Source organism: Rhincodon typus, chromosome 29 (assembly GCF_021869965.1).
Source record: "Rhincodon typus isolate 14 chromosome 29, sRhiTyp1.1, whole genome shotgun sequence".
Classification (NCBI taxonomy): domain Eukaryota; kingdom Metazoa; phylum Chordata; class Chondrichthyes; order Orectolobiformes; family Rhincodontidae; genus Rhincodon; species Rhincodon typus.
This window is the reverse complement of record NC_063360.1, coordinates 22,850,023-22,873,584: the sequence shown is the minus strand read 5'-3', so window position 1 is coordinate 22,873,584 and position 23,562 is coordinate 22,850,023. Positions and strand designations below refer to the sequence as shown.

Below are 23,562 nucleotides of genomic sequence, written 5' to 3'. Positions count from 1 at the left end.
AAGAGCAAAGGACAACTCATCACCAATAGCTCCTCATCTGTATGACCCTCTTTGGAGATTTTATACATTAGAGCTGCTATATGCACATAAGTTGTTGGTATTGTACCAAACATTTCCATATATGACATAGTTAAGGCCAATAAACAAAATATAAAGTGTTTCATTACTGACAATTTGTTAGACCCTGGCTACAGTCATGTACAAAACACCTAGAAAACCTTACATCTCTTGCTTAACTACACGTGCGTGCTTATATTACAAAAGGTGGATAAAGCCAGGATAGGACTTTATTCCTTGGAACGTAGGAGAATGAGGGGGTGACCTTATTGAAGTGTATAAAGTCATGAGGGGCATTGATAGGGTAAATGTATATAGGCTTTTGCCCAGGAATGGGGAATTGAAAACTGGAGGGCATAGGTTTAAGGTGAGAGGAGAAAAATTTAAGAAGGACCTGACAACTTTGTCACACAGAGAGTGGTGCTTATGCGGAATGGGCTGCCAGAGAAAGTGGTTGAGGCAGGTACAATAGCAACATTTAAAAAATATTTGTGTATGTACATGGATGGCAACAGTTTAGAGGGATATGGACCAAATGCAGGCAATTGGAACTAGCTGAACGGGCACCATGGTCAGCATGGACCAGGTTAGACCAAAGGGCCTGATTCCATGCTGTATTACTCAATGACTCCATGACTGGATATTTACGTATCACTATGTGGTTTTTAAACCTCCAACATTTCAACACTACAGGATGAACTTGATAAATGTCAGTGGAGCGAAATGAGCAGATGGGCTACCTATTTTACACCATGATTGACCTTTCTGTCCAGTGAAGACGGTAACCCTCAGGTAATAATTCTACTGTGGTTTTGTCATAATCACACTTGCCGATGTCTTCATCTAATGTCTAAACATTAGCAGCAGGTCACTAGTTAGAAATTATAATGCAGGAAACTTGAATGATTTTTCCCTCACTATCTTTGGGAAGCCAATCATCAGACTGAATAACCATGCTTGCTGAGATCAGAAAACTCAGCACAGATAATATTCTGCATTCTGTTCTATTACCCTGATGCACTTATGTAAGGTAGTTTGTCTGGTTAGCACGCAAAACAATCCTTTTCACTGTATCTTGGTACATGTGACAAAAATAAATCAAATCAAATCTAATCTGGTCCGTCTGGTTTAATATTACATTAGTGAGCATTACATCATTGCTAAATTCAATTTTGTCCATACCCAAAATTCACATTGATATGCCTTCCACTGTTTGATAATGAACCAATGCAGAAGAAAGCATTGAATCTAATTCACAGCAGGAATTGATGTTCCACCCCCTTCAGCCAGGGACACTGAAACTAAATAAATATTCTTTTTACTGCCACAGCTAACGCAGCACAGAGCTACAACTAAATCTGGGAGCCTCCAAATCTAAAATCCACTTGGTAGAATGTTGATCATGTAAACCAAAGGACTGTGGCTTGATATTATTTTTAAAAATTGTTTCAAATAATTCAAAAGACTTTTAAAGAATATTGCCTTTAAAGTGTTAAAACAGCAGAACTAAACCTCTAGATAATTTCTTACCAATTAGTTCTCTATGGGTGTCACTAGCAAGGCAAAGTGTATTATTCATCACCAGTTGTCCTTGAAAAGGTGGTCCTTTAGTCCATGTGGTGAAGGTGCTCCCGCAATGTTGTTGCGCAGAAGGAAGTCAGAAGTCACATGACTCCAGTCCAACAGATTTATTCAGAATCACCCAAGCTTTTGGAGCACAGCCCCTTTGTCGGGTGTAGTAAGAGAGCTGGGCACAGACACAGAGCTTATAGGCAGAGAGATCAAAAGATCATTCAACTGGTGTGAGTGGAGTGTCAGATGATAAGTCTCTGCAGGTGACCAAGAGTGTTAGATAGTGGGTAAAGTGTTTATAAAGTCAATGTCAGTGCTGTGCTGTCATGACAATCAGGCAAAGCCATAGGAATATACAAAGGTGCCATCTCAGGCGGACACTGAATCGTAGGCGTGAGGCTTTGTTCAGAATATAACCTGGGGTCATGTGATTTCTGACTGTCCATCCCAGTCCAACACCGGCACCTCCACATCATGCAGAAGAAACAAAGTACAGGAGCAGAAAGTGTCTTTAATATTGCAATCAAGTAAACACGCAGAGCCATCAACAAATGAACAATTGTGAGATAGTGGATAAGCAGTTCAGTTGATCTATAAAATTGAGGTAGAAGATCAAATGTAATACTGTTCACCAACAGGCTGAAGAATGTCCAGACTCATTTTACTGAGAAACTCTCAAAGGCAGCAAACAAAAAGCTGATTTTATATCACATTTGTTTCAATCACATCATGCCCTAAGTTGAATCTCCAAGTTTACATGACTAAATCTTTTCTCTTATTCACTGTGTTAACTTTTCATGAGTCTACCATTCTACTGTTAGAGTAAGGATACTGAATTTAAATGTACAATTGTCAGGAACTGATCAACAGATGCTGGTCTGCCAGAATCAGACTTGAAACACATGTTAAAGAAGGTTAATAACACATTCCAAGACAAATTCACTGATAACTCTCAGAAGTGAAATGATTTCTTCTTACCTCACTGTTGAGTGAAATCAGTGAAACATTTATGTGTTACACAGGACTGGAGCAACTTAAAAGGTACAAAGTAGTAAATCATGTTCACAATGAAACAAATCACAGAGCATTAAACATATATCTTGGTTCCCAACTCTCAAACATTTCAACCCTTTTTTGATAGTTGTCACCTTTGCAGCCTCTCACTTGTACAAATATTTCTTCGTCTTCCTCGAAAATTGCTAAATCTCCCTTTGGCTATGCTGTGCAGACGAAGAAGCCCGGCATAGCTGATGAGCAATAATAAAGTTGATCAGTTTTACACTATTTTTTCCGTGGGAGAAAAAACGTCACAAAAAGAAAAGAGAAGCCAATCCTGGGGGAGGGGAACAGAGACCCCTTATCCACTTACTAACCCTCCTCTACATCGGGGAAACCAAGCGGAGGCTTGGGGACCGCTTTGCAGAATGCCTACACTCGGTTCGCACTAAACAACTGCACCTCCCAGTCGCCAACCATTTCAACTCCCCCTCCCATTCTGCAGACGACATGTCCATCCTGGGCGTCCTGCAGTGCCACAACGATGCTACCCGAAGGTTGCAGGAACAGCAACTCATATTCCGCTTGGGAACCCTGCAGCCCAATGGTATCAATGTGGACTTCACAAGCTTCAAAATCTCCCCTCCCCCTACCGCATCCCAAAACCAGCCCAGCTCGTGCCCGCCTCCCTAACCTGTCCTTCCTCCCACCTATCCCCTCCTCCCACCTCAAGCCTCATCTCCTACCTACTAACCTCATCCTGCCCCCTTGACCTGTCCATCCTCCCTGGACTGACCTATGTCTTCCCTACCTCCCCACCTACACTCACCTTTACTGGCTCCATCCCCACCTCTTTGACCGGTCTGTCTCCTCTCCACCTATCTTCTCCTCTATCCATCTTCTATCTGCCTCCCCCTCTCTCCCTATTTATTTCAGAACCCCCTTCCCCTCCCCCATTTCTGAAGAAGGGCCTAGGCCGGAAATGTCAGCTTTCCTGCTCCTCTGATGCTGCTTGGCCTGCTGTGTTCATCCAGCTCTACACCTTGTTATCTTAGAACAGGAAGTGATGCTGATCTTGGGTCAAGGGAGCACCAGAAACACTGGAAATGGTGAGACTGGCAGAGGGTGTCTGCCTCTACAACCTCCATCTCTCTTTCCTCTTGCTTACCTCTCAGGTGCCGGCACAGTCAAGAGCGGGAACTTATTCATTGCTTTCTTAGCTTTTATCTCTATAATCCCTTTCCCCTTTTCTCCGGGTTCTCCTTCACCAAAACTTAACTTCAGTGATGGGGAACCATTTAGAAACAATCATTCAGGATAGAAAAGTCAAATGAAAAATGCAGGTTTATTCGGAAGAATTACTATGGATTTGTTGAGGAAAAATCATAACTTGCTGAAGTAACAGAGAGAGATGATGAGGGCAAGGCTATTGATGTTTTATACATGGAGTTCCAAGAGGCTTTTGATATATGCCCACACAACAGACTAGTAAGGAAAATGATAAGTCATGGAATAAACAGGAAAGTAACAACATGATACTAATTTGGCTGAATGATAAAAAAAAGAGAATAATGGTTAATGAGTATTTTTTGAGCTGGAGGATGGTTTGCACTGGCATTCCCTAGGGGTTGGTATTGGGACCCTTGCTTTTCCTGAAAATGATCTAGACCTTGATGTGTAGTGGATGGCCCAAAACTTTAAAGAACTGCAACCTGTGAAGAGGAAGTGTGCAATTTCAAATAGGCATTGTTAAGTTGGTGGAGTGGGCAGGCAGGTGGCGGGTGAAGTTCAATGCAGAGAAGTGTGAGGTGATACATTTTGGTACAAAGAACATACAGAGACTCTTCTAAAGGGTATGCTGAAGCAGAGAGTCCTCAGTGTGTATACATAAGTAATTAGATGGTGCCAGAGAGTAGTGACACTAAACAAGACACTGCTGCCTCACAGCACCAGGGACCCAGGTTCCATTCCACCCTCGGGCAACTGTCTGTGTGGAGTTTGCACATTCTCCCCGTGTCTATGTGGGTTTCCTTGGGGTGCTCTGGTTTCCTCCCATAGTCCAAAGATGTGCAGGCTAGGTGGATTGGCCATGCTAAATTGCTCGTAGTATTCAGGGATGTGTAGCTTAGATGGGCTATGGAGGGATGGATCAGAGTGGGATGCTCCTAGGGTTGGTGTGGACTTGTTGGGCCAAAGGGCCTGTTTGCACACTGCAGGGATTCTTCTTCTTCTATGAATACTTTTCATTGTATTTGTAACAAATAAATTTGATAATAAATCAATTCAAACTCAAATCATGTCAGGCAGAGAGATCTATTAATAAAGCATAAACTATTCTAAACTTCATTAATAGGGACATAGTGTATAAGATTAGGGAAGTTGTGCTGAACTTAGATAGAACACTGGCTAGACCTCATCTGGGTACCACATTATAAGAAAGATATAAATACATTTTAGAGAGTGCAGAAGAGGTTTCAAGAATTGCTCCAGGAATGAGAAACTTCGGATAGGAGGATACTTTGGAGAAGTTGTGACTGTTGATGTTGGAGGGGAGAAGGCTGAGGGGAGATTTGATAGGTTTTCAAAATCATGAGGTGTCTGGACAGAATGGATAAGGAGAAAATGTCCCTGCTTGTAAAAGGATCAAAACTAGAAGGCACAGTTTTAAGATATAACAAAGTGTGGATCTGGAGGGACTCAGCAGGCCAGGCAGCATCAGTGGAACAGGAAAGCTGACATTTTGGGTCGGGACCCTTCTTCGTTTTCTGAAGAAGGGTCCCAACCTAAAACGTCAACTTTCCTGTTCCTCTAATGCTGCCTGACCTGCTGTGTTCCTCCAGCTCGACACTGTGTTATCTCTGATTCCAGCATTTGCAGTTCTTGCTATCTCAGGCACAGTTTAAAAGCGTTTTGTAGAAAAGCAAGTATGAGGTGAGGAAAATAACTTTTTTTCACATAGCGACACAATGGGAAGTTTGGGTTTGGAATGCACTGCCTGGAAGTTTATGGAGGCAGGTTCACTTGAAGCATTCAAGAGGACATTGAATGATTATTTAATTGGAATGTGCAGGCTTATGGGGAAAAAAAAAACAGGAGTTCAATGTTTAATGTTAGAATGTTCAATGAACCAGTGCAAACATAATGGGCTGAATGACCTCCTTCCGCACCTTAACAATTTTGTGGTTCCATTAAAGATGAAGATTTGGATTGGAAACCCTTTCCAACGAAACAATGTCCATTGCTTCATCTCTACCAAACACCAGCTCCGGGATCAGCTCACCATTTGGGATTGGTCATAATGGTCACGAGGTACCCAAGGGGACTGGTCAGCATGTGCAAGAGCCAGTGGAAAGAGAAATGGTTTCCATTCTGTAGTCCAGTTATCTGAGATAATAAAGTGCTGGATGAACACAGCAGGCCAAGCAGCATCAGAGGAGCAGGAAAGCTGACGTTTCGGGCCTACACCCTTTCTGTTAATGAGAATTAGATGCAGCTTTTTGTGGCCTAATCTACAGATGGAGACTCCATGGTGAGATGTTGTTAGGGATATTGGAGGTGACCCACAACATGGTGAGATGCAGGTGGAGTTCTGTTCTAGCACATACTCCATTCTACCCAGTGACCTCTGCAGCCTGCAACCTACCATGAAGCATATAATCACCTCTGTGGATACTGCAGCCCCGACCTACACACAGGAGTTTGTGTCACCTGCTTTTTAAAGGAAACTCAGTCTAGGTATAAATCAATCTCTAGCCTCCTCAGTATCTGCTTGCTTCTAAATGCAAAGGGATCACATTGCTGCAGGATTTCAAAAGATCATTGAACTCTCATAGTCAGCTTTACTGCAACTCACTGTCAGTGAGGGCCTGCAGATCCATGGCAGTAGAAGTGAGAATACTCTCTGAGGATGACAGGCGATCTGCTCCAAACTACCCACGGGTCATCACAGTGAGTCGGTGGTTAGTACTGCTGCCTCACAGAGCCAGAGATCTGGCTTCAATTCCACCCTTAGGAGACTGTCTGTGTGGAGTTTGCACGTTCTCCCCAGAGTTCTGCACGGATTTCCTTCGGGTGCTCCAGTTTCCAACCACAGTCCAAAGATGTGTAGGCTAGGTGGATTGACCATGCCAAATTGACCATAGTGTTCAGGAATGTGCAGGCTAGGTGGATTAGCCATGGGAAATGTAGGGTTACGGGAATAGGTTAGGGGGATGTGTCTGGATGGGATGTTCTTTGGAAGTTCGGTGTGGACTCAATGGGCCAAATGGCCTGCTTCCACACTGTAGGGATTCTATGATTCACTCAACCAGAGCTCATAATGTGGCTTGAAAGTTAGTGAGCTAGACAACCCCAGCACCACCCAAGCTGGACTCTCTTTGGACCTAAGCTGTGAGAAATCATTCAAGTGCTGTCATCTGAACATCAATAGACATCTCTTAACTCTACCTAAAGCACAGGGCAACACTTCATAGAGTGAATAACTTGGAGTTACAACAGATCTCCAGGCAAGGGTCCCCAATTCAATTCAATGCTGAATATTACATGCTGATTGTAATGGTTATTTTACCGTTGTAATGGTTACGTTCCTGAATGAAGAAAAATCAACTGTCTCCCCATCTTGATTCACCCCATCTCTCAGTTGATGAATTTTTTAAAAATCCCTTCCTTCTTGAATACCTCTTCCCAATCCAAGGGTATTTATGTTTTAAAAGGAGCCAAATTTACAATGCTTTCCTGAATTAAAGAATGGGTGAGTATATTAGCTACCAAATGTGAGAAAAGACAAGAAATATAAGACACATACACACAGATTAAAAAGCAGAATTGAATAAAAAGGCATCAGGTTAAAGAAAAAACCTGAATTAGTCTCTGGGTTCTGAAAAGATTAAAACCTGTACTGCTGTTGCTGTTAAGTTGGATGACACAGCGATGTTGATGTTGGTATGAAACAGTTGATTTTAAGGCTCATGTCTCTGTGGCTAGCTGACAGACTTTTGTCCTGTTTCTTTTGCTGAAGACTTCACTGGTTGGACTGGGTTCCAGCACTCAGAGCAAGAGAGTATCTTTTGTTTACCTGCCCTGCAGGGGTGCCTGATCTCTGTCTTCATGTTATGGCCTCCGTACACACTTGTTCTCACTAGCACATCAACCCAATAACACACAGAGGCTGGGGGTTGCAGTTGTTTTTTAATGTGTCTATTTTTGTACATTTCTGGAACACAAACATCTGTAGCTAGGTATATAATCAACAGGATATGGTTTTCGGCTGGGTGGGGTGAGGGGGAGGAAGGATGTTAGTCAGCACCTTATTATCTCTTCCTTTTAAGTCACTCTGAAGTTTACCTGACACTTTGCAGGTGTGACATTCCATGGGCTTGCACGGGGCTTTGTCACACTACCACTGAATTTCCATCCACAGTCATCTTTTGGCATATTTCCTCTTTTAAAAATCACACGTTGTGATTAAAAGTTGAATATGTCTGTAAGTAATCTGACATTATGATCCATTGGTATAACATTGAATAAAGGAGAGTTTGGGTGATTTGGTGTTTTATTAACAACATGGTTTTGCTACTTAATGATGTGGAGGTGTTGGTGTTGGACTGGGGTGTACAAGGTCAGAAACCACATGACACCAGGTTACAGTCCAACAGGTTTATTTGAAAACACAAGCTTTTGGAGCGTAGCCCCTTCACCTGACAAAGGGGCTACGCTCTAAAAGCTTGTGTTTTCAAATAAACCTGTTGGACTCTAACCTGGCGTCGCGTGATTTCTGACCTTGCTACTTAATGGAAGTGCTCATCAGTGGGGTACTGTCTGATAGTCCTGGTTGCTTGCAAATGGAGGTCTTGCTCCAAGTTTTGCTGCATGCTGTTTTTCCCAGGAACTATTGCTGTCTCAATGCCTTGCTTTCTTTGCAAGCTGAGATCTTGGAGAATGCATCACAGAGCAATGATTCAAGAGACATAATGTAGTTTGTGCTGAAGTTTGTACCTAGTTTCAGCAAGGGCTCATGCATGTTGGATGGTATCACCATCCAAGGCAATGGGCCTTTACTGCAAAGGATTATTGAGTGGTCTTTTCCCTCAGTGATATATCTGTTTTAAGTTGTCAATGTTGTCAAGATGCAAAGACAAGTTAGGGTTATATTTGCTTTACAGGATCTAGACTTGTGTAAGAGTATTAATTTATTGTTGTAGCTGCTAAATTTAAGATCCTAGGAAAATGGTGGTGACCGCATCTAATGGAAATGGGCAGTGATTCTTCCGTTACAATTTTCAGCGTGCTAGTACCTTATTTTCACTGAACGTGATCCTCAAAATTCAACTCAGTACGCATTTAATGAGGGAAAGAATATTCAATAATAAACCCACAACATCTTTGAAAAGACACTGCTCCAGAAAACCTTGTGTGTATCTTTAGATATATTGATTAAGATTCTCCAAACAGCACCTTCCAAACCCATGGCTACTACCATCTAGAAGGACAAGGGCAGGAGATGATGGGAACACCACTACATGCAAGTTCCTCCCCAAGCCACTCACCATCCTGAAATATATCATCATTCCTGTTGGAGTGTTGTTGTTGGGTCAAAATCCTACAGTTTCCTCCAAACAGCATTGTGGATCAACCTCCAGTACATTGCAATCCTTCAAGAAGGCAACTGACGTCTGCCTTCTCAAGTGCAACAATGAATGGGCAATAAATGCTGGCCCAGCTGGCAATGCCCATGTCCCATTAGTGAATAAAAAGGTGTACGATAAAAACATATAATAAATCAATCTAATAAACATGGGCCAAAAAGCATTTTTAAACAAACAAGAGACCAGCAGCAATCATTGTATGAGATGTAAAGATGTCTAATAAAATGCCCTAGAGAAGTAAAGGGTTCAGTGACCTGTGAAAGCATTCACCCTGTGATGTATACACGGACATCCAAAAGTTTATCCATCCATCTGAAGTCTGCAAATGTGACAAAATCTTGTAACTAGCCGAATAATTGCCTTCTGCGAAAGTCAGCTTCAGAAAAGCAGACAGTCAGAAGTTTTGTATTTCCTGCATCTGTCAACACAAGTTACCACAAACAGTTGGCAATGATGAAGTCTGCTTCGCTGATTCCAGGAACTCGCCCTTTTGTGGAAAACTGTAATGTCAGAGTTGGGCTTGAAGTTACAATCATAATACTATGTAGTGCAGATGTGAATAATTCAAACATGTTATGCACCTCAAGTTCAATTTCGCTGCCCATGAAATAACACTCTTGAGATACGTCCCAAGTACAGTACTTATTCCATATGTGCACATAAAAAAAGATGCTCATTAAATTGTCATCTTCTTTTCATTCAACATACTTGAGGAAATTGTATCCTGGACAACAAACATTCTCTTATAGCAGCAACAAACCTTTGATGATTACGACACTCAGACTGCCCAAAGTACTTGGCTGATTAACAAATGCTACCCTATGGGAGACAAATGTTACTTTAACCTCTTTCCACTGAGACCCTTTCTCATACAATGACTTCATTTGATCAAAGAAGCAGTCACTTAGGTTGCCTAACCTGTGGGCTGTGTACGCACCTCGGACATTCAATGATCCTATTTAATGTACTTTGACACCTAGTTTAAAATTAGCTCAACATGGGTTTCCTTGAACAGTGATTCAGTTCATTTACTCAGGAGGGTCAAGTTCTGGTGAATTGAAATGAATGATTTCTTTTATGAAGTGGAAAGTTTATTTGGAATCAGGATACACTAAACTGGATGGAATTCTAACTTTAGAGCTCACCATAAACTAACTTAGGTCGAAGTTCTACAATAAATACTGACAGCTTAAAACATAGAGAAGACTAGAAAAACTAAATTATTGTTCAGAGCCTAAGGCCCTTTGTTCACTGCTGTCTCAGGCAAGATCACCACAACTGGAACAGCTGCCCCCAGTTGTTATCATAATACAAAGATTGGTCTGATGTTATTTTCAGTGCCAAAAGAGAGATTGTCACTTAACGGGCTTTATTTCAGATTGTTTAAAGACATGACTCTCAAAGGGATCTTGTCAAATCTCCTCCGTAACTTTCAGCGTCTGCACTTGACCAAAAAAAATCTCATATTGCAACACGGTTTTAAAAAATTAAACGGATAGCTTGTTGTTTTTTATTTACTGTTTCAAAACAACAAGGAGTAGAAGGCAGTGAAGTGGTTGAGCAAGTTGGAACATGCCGCGTGTCTTCATGCAACATGAGAAACAATTCCAAACTCGGAAACTTTCACCAGTGAAACAGGCAGTGAGCAGAATCCAATAGCACTTCTTCAGAAAGATGGAGGAGACCCAGGTAGAGACAGATGGTTCAAGCAGTATTCTATTTGGTTCATTCTGATACAGCATTGCTAAAGGCTACCTGTTCCAGCCTGTCAAGGACACACTGAGGGGACAACCACCTGGAAAAGAAAATAACAGTCCTAGCATTGCAAGGTATAACATTGTAGCAGACAAAATCATAGAATCATTGAATTCCTACAGTGTGAAAACAGGCCATTCAGCCCATTGAGTTCACATCAACCCTCCAAAGAGCATCCCACCCAGAACCACTCCCTACCCTATCCCTGCAACCCTGCATTTCCCACCTAGCCTGCACATCCCTGGACGCTATGGGCAATTTAGCATGGCCAATCCACCTAACCTACACATCTTTGGACTGTGGGAGGATACTGGAGCACCCAGAGGAAACTCACGCAGACATGGGGAGAATGTCCAAACTCATTAAAGAAGTCGCGCAAGGCTGGAATCGAATATGAGTCCCTGGTGCTGTGTGGCAGCAGTGCTAACCAAGATGGTTTAGCAGTGCTAAAAGATGGAGATCCTGCAGTAGCTCAGTAAGTAAATGGTTAATTCAGTGGTGTGCTGAGGTATATAGCCCAGCAAGAACTTAGCTATTTTTAAAAAATTCTCTATGAAGGAAGAACTCAGGCGGGGATGTGGCTGTATAACAACAACTTGCACAAAGCCCCTTTAATATAATATAGCTACTTAAAGACAGTTACAGAAGTGTTATAAAACAAAATTTGACATTGAATCACGAGGAGATAGGAGGGCCAGAAGTCCAAAAGCTTGGAATTAAATTGTTCAGTTTCAAAGAGCATTTAAGATTCCTGCAAAGATTTGTAGCTCAGGTTGTGGATGAGGTTGTTGACTTGCTCGCTGAGCTGGCTGGTTATCGTACAGACGTTTCGTCACCATGCTAGGTAACATCATCAGTGCTACCTCCGATGAAGCGATGTTGTTCTACTCCGCTTGGTATTTGTATGATCTGGTCTGTTAAATTGGGTTGTGTCATTTGAAATGGCTGCACGATAACCAGCCAGCTCGGTGAGCAAGCCAACATCTTCTTTTAAAGAGCATCTTAAAGAAGGGAGAAGTGGTAAAGAAATTGGAAGATATTGGGAAAGAATTTCTGAGCTTGAGGCTAAGGCAGCTGAAAGTAATGCTGTCGATGATGGAATTACTAATATGTTCCCGGATGACTAATCCTAGTACCTTGTGGTATTTGCCATCTCCAACAGTATGTGCTACTGGGTAAGGGGTGTTTGAGGTAGTTTACTGCTAGCAGTCCTCCTTTGACTTTACTTTATCTTGGGCCTATTTAGTAAATGGGAGGTCATGTTGCAGCTGTCAAGGACATTGGTTTGGCCACTTTTGGAGTATTATGTGCAATTCTGATCTCCCTCCTACAGGAAGGATGTTGTGAAACTTGAAAGGGTTCAGAAAAGGTTTATAAGGATGTTGCCAGGGTTGGAGTGTTTGATCTATAGGGAGAGGCTGAATAGACTGGGGCTACTTTCCCTGGAACATCGCAGGCTGAGGGGTGACCTAAGAGAAGTTTATAAAATCACGAGTGGCAAGGATAGGGTAAATAGACAAGGTCTTTTCCCTGGGATGGGGGAGTCCAAAACTAGCAGGCATAAGTTTAAGGTGAGATGGGAAAGGTGAGATGGGAAGGGTACAAAAGGGACCTAAGGGAGCAACTTTTTCACACAGAGGGTGGTGCATATATGGAATGAGCTTCCAGAGGAAGTGATGGAGGCTGGTACAATTACAACATTTAAAAGGCATCTGGATGGGTACATGAATAGGAAGGGTTCAGAGGAATATGGGCCAAATGCTGGCAAATAGGACTAGATTTATTTAGGATATCTGGTGGGCATGGACGGTTGGACCAAAGGGTTTGTTTCCATGCTGTATATCTCTAAGACTCTATGACACTAATTACTGGTAGTGAATACACCACGGTAAAGTATTGACAGAAGAGGCATTGTCCTTGGATAGCGATAACGTTTATAATGTGATAGCAATAAGTACAACTACATTTGGTCAAGCACAATCTCTAGGACTTCAGGGAACTGGCAATGAGACAGTTGATCCTTCTAAAAGCTAGAATAGAACTTCTTGCCTCCACCAAAGGATTATCTGTGACATCAGTGGAAAGGAGGGAGTCAATATGACAAGATCATTAACCTTTTCAGAACTTTATACAACATTGTGAAAGCTCAGGAGGCCAGAATCGGCAGAGCACAGAGATCTAGGAATGGCTGTTGGGCAAAATACACCATTCATTACCTTGGCCTTCTGCCCATTCATTGGCTTAAATCGAACACAAATTAGGAGCAGAAGTCTGCCATTCATCCCCTCAAACCTTCTCCATTGGATGTCAGGATAACGATTAGTAATGGAGGCCTGGGTGACCATTTCCATCTCTGGCCCAAGCATGTTAAACCAATTGCAGCACCCCTGCTGTTTCCCTGACTGAGATTTGCTAACTAATCAGGCAGAGACCAAATTACAAACCTGGAACTTTATTGGGTCTCCTATTTTTCATTGCAGTACTGTCCAATGGGTTTACCCATTGAACAACTAGTTGATTCGAGTTAAATTAGTTAACTGCAGCTGCAGAACTCAGGGAAATGGAGGGGATTTATAACTAGATCCAGAAGCAACAAGCTGACTACCTTCCCTCCTCATGTACTCGGTGAACCATTCAAACCTGCAGATTGGACTGTGGAACTGTATTCCAAGATGCATCAGCAATCTCTGGGCAGGGAAGGAAGAAGTATACAATAAGGGATGGTGACACACTGATCATTAGTGATGCAGTTACATGGTTTACCATTAATTGAAAGCAGGATGACAATATTCTTACTAGTTTAACTTAAAACAAATTGATGGCAAATTATTATTGTAAGAGATCAAATAGAATAGCTAAAAACACCTCAAGCCACTCTGAGTCACCGTGAATTTTCATGCTTTCCAATGCAATTATTGTAAATGGAATTCTGCCCTCTATTGGGAGAGTATCTGTGAGAAGATTACAAAGAGGAAGTGACAATCTCAATTGAAAAACACAATGTCACCTCTGAGGAAGGGTTAATGGACCCGAAACATTAACTCTGTTTTTTCCTTCACAGATGCTGCCAGACCTGCTGAGCTTTTCCAGCAGCTTTGTTTTTGAACACAATGTACGGGACATTTTCAAATGAAATAAACTATAACATATTAAATGATGCAAGGCTATAATCCAGCACTATAGTGTTCAAGGATGTGATTGTGTAAATAGAATGTGGTCAAAAATAAGCTTCATGTGTGGGGATGCACTAAGAGCTAGAATAGCAGTTCAGTTCCTGTTATTTCAGTACACAACCTCCTATCTCATCTCCTTGAGGTGAAATAGAACACCATGGAACAAATCGATTCATATTCATATTACTGAAGTATACCACTGGTTGGTTCATGGTGAAGGTAGCTGAAGGTATAAAATTTAGAATATTGACAACAGAATACTGTGTGAAATGGGTCAATGGGAGAAAGATACATCCCCCAACAGTAAAGAGAAACCCAACTCAAAATTTGTTCCTGATATTTATCTATTGCCTACTTTTTTGGGTATCCTGCCAAGGTAACAACAAGGAAGCGAAATGGCTGAGGTAGTTGCTCTATACCTGAGGCTTCTTGTACCAAAGGGACAGTCAGACTACCCTAAAATAACTAAGGGGCTGGAGACCCATGTCAAAGGACCTCAGTCCTGTTCTTTTAAACCTTTGCATCCTGGTGATCCCAGCAAAGGTGTCATCGACAGATACAGCAGAGTTACTGGACTCCCCGGATTGTTTCAATGGGAGTGAGCCATACACTACAAGCAGCATTCCCTTTGGTCTGTGGTTTGTGTGCATCTCATCTGGAACAGTGGGAACAGCCTCAGGGGAAATAAGAATCGACAGAGATGGAAACTTTCTATCACCTGTTTACACTGACATGCAAAGACAAGATTTACCCACGGTCCATGGCCCAAGCAGATAAAAAAAATTCAACTAAATTACCATGCTCACCTTCTCAACAGTGACTCCTTCCTGAGAAGCTTGTATTTGTGATATTGGATAAAGACAGGATAGAGATTAACTGTGGTGCCCCACCCCCATGTTATAACAGCAACGTTTAAATTCATACGGAGTAGTTGCTTTGATAGAGGTACATGCAGCCAGGGATCTACCCATGGATGAGTTACTATATTTTCGGAGAAACAGTTTAAAAAGAAGATGGAAGGAAAACGAGGGTCTGCAATTGATGTAAGGTTGGCTTGATCTCTTCCCAGGGAAAACTGTGACTTAGGCAGAATACTCTCAGTGACTCCAGGACTAAGGATGAGCTTGGGAGCTGTCTTCTCATCAGCTACTTGGGGTATTATTTGGAGCTGAGTCTTTGTTGGCCACATGCAAGAACATTGAGCGCTGAGGAGGTGTGGTTGGGTGAGGGGAATTGAAGTCTGGAGGTTGACTTGTTCCCAGTTTGGTAGAATATACACTCCTGAATTGTCCAAGGCATTTGAAGACTCATAAAGGGAATAATGGGACACAGTTGGCCTGTTTCTGAAGGCAACCATCTTTGTGGGAGCCAATAACTGCTAGTCGTTTTGGTCTTCCTTATCTGACTTGAGATGTGATGCCATTGGTTCATTTAAATAAGGTAACCTTTTTCTGACCTACTTTAGCGGGGGGGGCGCACTAGTACTAGCTGAAAGACATGTGATTGGCACTGAGATGCTAAGGCCTATGAAGTTTTTATTCCCAGTCTGTCTTTGGTGGAAGTAAGACATTCAACAAGGTTCCACATGTAGACTGATTAGCAAGGTTAGATCACATAGAATACAGGGAGAACTAGCCATTTGGATACAAAATTGGCTTGAAGATAAGAGACAGAGTGTGGTGATGGAGAGTTGCTTTTGGACTGGAGGGCTGTGAACAGCAGGGTGCCACAAGGCTTGGTGGCAGGTTCACTGCTCTTCATTATTCATATAAATGATTTGGATATGAACATAGGAGGTATGGTTAGTAGATGACGCCAACATTGGTGATGTAATGAAGAAGTTTACTTTAGTGTACAATGGGACCTTGATCATTTGGGCAAATGGACTAAGGAGTGGCAGTTGGAGTTTAATTTAGATAAATGTGAGGTGCTGCATTTTGGAAAGGCAAATCAGGGCAGGACTTATACACTTAATGGTAAGGTCCTGGAGAGTGTTGCTGAACAAAGAGACCTTGGAATGCAGGTTCATACTTCCTTGAAAGTGGACGCAGGGAGACAGGATAGTGAATAAGGCATTTGTTATGCTTGCTTTTATTGGTCAGTCCAATGAGTATAGGAATTGGGAGGTCATGTTGCAGCTGTGTAGGACACTGGTTAGACCACTTTTGGAATACTGCATGCAATTCTAGTCTCCCTGCTAAATGAAGGATGTTGTGAAATTTGAAAGGGTTCAGAAAAGATTTACAAGGACATTGCCAGGATAGGGAGAGGCTGAATAGGCTGGGGCTACTTTCCCTGGAGTGTAAGAAGCTGAGGGGTGACCTTATAGAGATTTATAAAATCATGAGGGGCATGGATAGGTGAACAGTCAATGTCTTTTTCCCAGGGTAGGGAAGTCCAAAACTAGGGCATAGGTTTAAGGTGAGAGGGGAAAGATTTAAAAGGGACCTGAGGGGCAACTTTTTCACACAGAGGGTGGTGTGTGTATGGAATGTGCTGCCAGAGGAAGTGGTGGAGGATGGTACAATAAGAACATTTAAAAGGCATCTGGATGGGTACATGAATAGGAAGGGTTTAGAGGGATATGATCCAAATGCTGGCAAATTGGACTAGATTAATATAGAATATCTGATTGGCATGGACGAGTTGGACCGAAGGGTCTGTTACCATGCTCTACTTCTCTATGACTTTGGGTGCAAAATGATTCTAACCATTTTCAGTTTACATTTAGCTTTGAGGGTGATGGGTTTGAGGGATTGAATGTCAGAAAGTCAGTTGCCATTTGCTCCAATTTGCAAGTTAACTGTTTGTGTGGAACTGTAAGCAATGTAGAGATGTAAATTATTTGTTAATGGCCAGAGTTATCAACTCATGTTCAATTAAAAACCACTCTAAATATGGCAGACAGGTGACACAAACATTCAGCTAAGGCACAGTGTTTGGTTTAATATTAATGCTAGAAACCTGATCAATCTCAATGATAATAACAACAGAAAAATGCTGGGAACACTCAGCCAGTCAGACTACATGTATGGGCTGAGAAACCATGGAAAGTAAAGTCCCATTAATACTAGGTCCACTATTCACCATTTATACAAATGATTTGGATGCAGAATTTAGAAATAACAAAATTTACAGATGGCCCCTAATTGGGTTGAGGTTAATATTGAGAAAGAGTGTTACAAAACATAAGAGGACATTGATAGTTTTACAAAATTGGTGCGTAAATGACAAATTGTTTTCAAGAAGTGTGAAATGGAGCATTTTGATCAGCAGACTAAGGAAACCATATACACTTTGGAGAATAAGAGTCCTAGTAGAGGCATAATCATTAATCAGGATGCTGAAGTATTCATGGATCTAGCGAACTTTTGATTCCAACAAGTGTTATTTTAAAGTGGACTGATTAGATAAAGTTGCCATTGTCTTACCAGATCATAAGGCTGCTCTCTCATTACAGAGAGATGACTGGTGATGATTTAACCTGAGAGTCAACCCATGTCAGGTAGAGGTTGAGAAGGGGAGTCCCTCATAGTAACCTCTTTGACTGGCAGAGGCAAAAATCCAAATATGGATTCCCCTGGTTCTCAAAATGCCAAGTAAAAACAATCACGACTCAGAATAGAGGAAGCTTGGGGTCTTCATATTCCTTAACTAAATTGGTCAATTCTCGGTGCCTCAGGGAGAGTGAGACACAGAGATGGTTTGGTATGTGGATTTAATGATGTAACCATGCAAAAGCACCCAAGTAAAGCCCAACTGGACTGCAAACAGGCTCTACAACTGGCTTTGTCATTGGAGGATGTGGCAAATGGTACATATGAGTTGCAGGGTATTCTGATGGAAGTGGATGCCATTGCCATGCTGACTGAGCTTGGGGAACACCACTTGAGTGAAGGCGATTGCACAGTCTCACTCAGGACATATCCTTAACATAGGGACTCCAGGTCTGCCCACAGCAAAACCCTAAAACAAAGCCAAGCCTCAGGCAAACGGTTAAAATTTTCTTCAGGATCTGAGCCAGCAAGCCATTTTAGTTGCTGCTGGTATGTGGACTTGAAGCAGCAAAGGAGTCCCAGTAGACCTAAGAAAGCCACAAATTCGAAAACGATGTGGGAGCAAAATGTGCCCTCCTCCTCAGAACAGTCAGAAAGGCTGTTGGAACCCATGGGTTCTCCCTCTCCATCGAATGTTGAAGAGGCATCGGAATCTAAAATGGACACGGTGGATCTCGCCACTTCGACACCTTTGCCACCGAAAGAGAATGAATTTCTCCTAAGATGCTCCAGGTGCCAGAGACGAGTTCCTGTGTGTTACATGCCACCGTATCCAATGCAGAGTCAGAGGAACCTGACCCGGTGCTAAAATGTCCCAGGAGGTGCTGTAAGAGAAAGAACCAGCCTATATCCTCAGACTCAGAGGGGGAGGGACATAATGCCTCATAGGATATGAGTTCCATGATTGGGACTGTTAATCTAGTCCAATCAGGGAGCCCTAACTGACAGATAAAAAGAGGAGTGTCATAGATTCTGCATTCTTAGAGCTAGCTCTAAGGGAGCTGGACCATTTCCAAAGACTCTCCACATGTCAATTAAGGGTGATTTGGTGATGGGAAACTGGCCTCTGCGGACTTATTTCATTTTTGTTTTCTTTTATTTGGCTTGTAACACTCGGTGTGAGAGAGAGTCTTCCTTCAGCTGCAGTACAGAGATCATTAGGGGATAGCTCATTGACTGCGACCTTCACAACACAGTAATGTTTAAACCCAGGCTGGGGCACATGAAAATTTTCAATCCTACAACACACACCAGTGGAGGTAAAGCTGGCTTTTTAGCTCCTGTTGTTATAAAAGGGAAATCATAAAATGTGTCTGTAATTTGTGATATAATCTGTAGGGAGTGGCTTGTTTTTGGCCCCTCCTTATCTATGTAGTCACAAGAGATCATCGTCCAACCATTTTGATTTGTCTCTCTCCTGGTATCAGGAAGGGTGTGTCTTTCGTATGTGACAACAACGGTTCAGAATCCCAGAATATATCAGCCCTTAATTTTAAGATTAGTTTCCTTAAAAAGGACCGATAGAGCCAAAATGGCTTGGATGTAAATTATGTGGAAACATCTGGGGAGAGAGACTCACAGAATAACAGATCTAAGGATGAAAAGGGAACCTCAAACAATGGCCAGGACAGTAGAGAAGCTGAATAAGTAATAATGAGAGCTAAGAGTACGAGAGAATGGGTTGGCTGTGCAGAAAACAATCCAGGACAAGGTATGGGGATGGGTAAAAGACATTGAAGGATGGAATCAGGCTCTGAGGAAGGGTCACTGGACCCGAAACATTAACTCTGTTTTTTCCTTTACAGATGCTGCCAGACCTGCTGAGCTTTTCCAGCCACTTTGTTTTTTTCCTGATTTACAGCATCCGCAATTCTTTCGTTTTGTTTTCTACAGTTTTTGAACTCGATATTGAATCCTAGAGACCCGAGCAGAAACTACGATGTTGTTCTTCCAGCTTGCAGTGAGGCTTGCTGGGGCACTGTAGCAGGCCTGTGACAGAAATGTTAGTATGGGAACATGGTGCTGTGTTATGGACTGAGCTGAAGCCAGTCACTGAGGAGATGGGTTGAAGAAGCTGGGATTCTCCTCGAACAGAACGAAGCTGCGAGGAGATTTGATAGAAATTTTCAAAATCTTGTGTGGACTGGATATAATAGGGAAAAGTTGTTCCTGCTCATAAGGGGGACAATAACGAGAGGTCATAGATTTAAAGTGACCTGCAACCTAAGCAATGTTAATTTGAGAAATATCTTTTTTACGCAGTAAGTTGTAAGAAAATGACAATGTGGTGGAGGCAAGTTCATTAGAGGCATTCAGAGAACTTTGGATGATTATTTGAATGGAAATGGTATGCAGGGACATGGGGAAAGATGCAGGAGTTTGGCAGTAGGTAAGCAGGCACAATGGGCCAAATGGCTGCCATCTGTACTGTAACAATTCTGTGACCCTGACTCTCCATGATTTTACTGTCTCATCGCACCTCTCACTGTCTCCCAGGATGGGGGTGGAGTGTGAAACATAGGCCTTCAGTGTAGTACCGACGGAATACTCCGTTGTCAAAATTGGACATGAGAGTTCCTATGGCATTATTTCGAAGAAGAGGAGGAGAGTGATCCAAATGTCCTGGCCAATATTTATAACTCGATTGACAAAATAGATTCGTTAGTCAGTATCACATTGCTGTTTATGGAATTTTGCTGTATGCATATTGGCTACTACCTTTTCTACATTGCAGCAGTGACTGGCTGCAAAGTGCTATAGGAAGTCTGGTGCATTTGAAAGGCAGAATATATGTACTAGTGTATTATTTTACAATCAAAGAAGGATGTAAAGTCAAAGAAGAAGATGCAGATCTTAATAAATGATACCAGATTTGAGAGATTATCCCAGACAAGAAAGGTTGACCAGACTGGAGAAATATCAAAGAAAGAGACGGTTGAGGAATGATCTGATAGAAGTGTTCAAGATTATGAAGGGGTTTGATAGGTAGACAAAGGAAAAATATTCCCACTTCTGGTTTGATCAAATTAGGCAATGGATATAGCACGGTCACCAATAAGTAGGGAAATCAGGAGAAATTCTTCATCCAGAGAGTGTTAACAAGAAAGATTAGTTGTGGCAAACAGCCAAGATTCAATTAACAGGATGCTGCATAAACAAATGTGAGAATAAGGAACAGAAGATTATTCTAATAAGATTAGATGAAAAGTGGGTGAGGATTTGTGTGGAACATAAACATTGGCATGGACTAGTCATACTTGTTCAAAAACAAAGTTGCTGGAAAAGCTCAGCAGGTCTGGTAGCATCTGTGAGGTAAAAAACAGAGTTAACGTTTCGGGTCCGGTGACCCTTCCTCAGACATATTTGTTTCTCTTTTGTATTCAAGGTAATTTCGCATAAAGAGCTTAACATTTCAGCTTGAAGATCTACCATCAGAAAAATGGGACCCCGTGCCCTGCCATGACATGTCTGCTTCTTCCTCAAGTGAATATTGTGGATCCTACTCATCCTCTTCTGGTTTGCACACCATAACTACATTGGTCATGTTCTGTATGGACTCAAGATGTATGAAGCAAGGCTGCTAAATGAACTCCCATTTGTATTTAGATCCAGTTATTTAGATCATACATTTCAGATGTCAGGTTGCTCCAGTTTCTGAGACATGGTTCAATTCCCTTTTCTGACCATGGTTTTATTATAGGAGACCACATACCTGGATGCAGGGGGAGGATCAGTCACATGGCAAACATATTGCCAAATCACTAGTAAATGGTAAAACGATACCTCTCTTTAGAGCGACTTGATTGAATGCTCAAATTCGCTTGGCTGTATCAACATTTTTAGCCATTAATATTTGTTCATTCACTGGCCAGGTCAGCATTCATTTCCCGTCCCTAATTGCCCAAAGGGCAGTTGAGAGTCACCCACATTGCTGTGGGTTTGGAGTCACGTGTAGGCCAGACCAGATCAAAGAGTCATAGAATTGTATAGCACGGAAACAGACCCTTCGGTGCAACTAGTCCATGCCGAACAGATATCCTACATTAATTGAGTCCCATTTGCCAGCATTTGGCCCATATCTGTCTAAACCCTTCCTGTTCATATACCCATCCAGATGCCTTTTAAATGGTCATAATTGTACCAGCATCCACCACTTCCTCTGGCTGGTCTTCCATACACGCACCACTCTCTGCATGAAAAGGTTGCCCCTTAGGTCCTTTACAAATCTTTCTCCTCTCACCTTAAACTTATGCCCTCTAGTTTTGGACTCCCCCAGCCCCGGGACAAGACCTTGGCTATGCACACTATCCATACCCCTTCACGATTTTATAAACCTGTATAAGGTCACCCTTCAGCCTCCGATGCTCCAGGGAAAATAGTCCCAGTCTATTCAACCTCACCCTACAGCCCAAACCCTCCAACACTGGCAACATCCTTGTAAATCTTTTCTGAACTCTTTCATGTTTCACAACATTCTTCCTATAGCAGGGAGACCAGAATGGCAAGCAATATTCCAAAAGTGGCCTAACCAATGTCCTGTAAAGCTGCAACATGACCTCCCAACTCCTATATTCAATGCACTGACCAATAAAGGGAAGCATACCAAATGCCTTATTCACTATCCAATCTACCTGTGACTCCACTTTCAACGATCTATGAACCTGCACTCCAAGGTCTCTTTGTTCAGCAACACTCCCCAGGACCTTACAATTAAGCGTATAAGTCCTGCCCTGATTTGCCTTTCCAAAATACAGCACTTCACATCTATCTAAATTAAACTCCATCTGCCACTCGTTGGCTCTTTGGTCCATCTGATCAATATCCCATTGTACTCTGAGTAATCTTCTTTGTTGTCCACCGCACCACCAATTTGGGTGTCATCTGCAAACTTACCAACATACCTCCTTTGTTTATATCCAAATCATTTATGTAAATGACAAAAAGCAGTGGACCCAGCACTGATCCTTGTGGCACCTGCTGGTCACAGGCCTCCAGCCTGAAAAACAACACTCCAACACCACCCTCTGTCTTCTACTTTTGAGGCAGTTCTGTATCCAAATGACTAGCTCTCCCTGTATTTCATGTGATCTAACCTTGCCAACCAGTCTACCATGAGGAACTTTGTCAAATGTCTTGTTGAAGTCCATGTAGATCACATCCACCGCTCTGCCATCATTAATCCTCCTTGTTACTTCTTCAAAAAACTCAATCAAATTAGTGAGACACGATTTCCCATTCACAAAACCATGTTGTCCATCCCTAATCAGTCCTTGCCCTTCCAAATACATGTAAATCCTGGCCCTTAGGATTCCGTCCAACAACCTACCAACCACCGATGTCAGGCTCACCAGTCTATAGTTCCCTGGATTTTCCTTACCATCTTTCTTAAATAGTAGCACCATGTTAGCCAACTTGCAGTCTTCCAGCACCTCATCTGTGGCTATTGTTGATACAAATATGTCAGCAAGGGGCCCAACTATCACTTCCCTAGCTTCCCACAGAGTTTTCGGATACGCTTGATCAGGTCTCAGGGATTTATCCACCTTTATGCATTTTAAGATGTCCTGCACCTCCTCTTCTGTAATACGGGCATTTTTCAAGATGTCGTTATTTATTCCCCCACATTCTCTACCTTCTACATCCTTCTCCACAGTAAATACTGATGCAAAATACTCATTTACTATCTCCCCCATCTCCTGTGGTTCCACACATGGAAGGATGGCAATTTGCAGTTCAGGCCCAAACAGATTAGTGAACCATTTGGGTTTTTCCTGACAATCGACAATGATTTCATGGACGTCATTAGAT

General features: G+C 42.2%; 1 long non-coding RNA gene across 1 annotated transcript in view; it reads left to right on the top strand.

Annotated features, from left to right (window-relative positions):
- LOC125486509 overlaps positions 1-23,562 on the top strand; it is a 71,118-nt gene that overhangs the window by 21,791 nt on the left and 25,765 nt on the right. Inside the window, exon 2 of the long non-coding RNA XR_007265171.1 lies at positions 751-849. This is a non-coding gene — a long non-coding RNA (uncharacterized LOC125486509). The remainder of the gene's footprint in view (positions 1-750; positions 850-23,562) is intronic.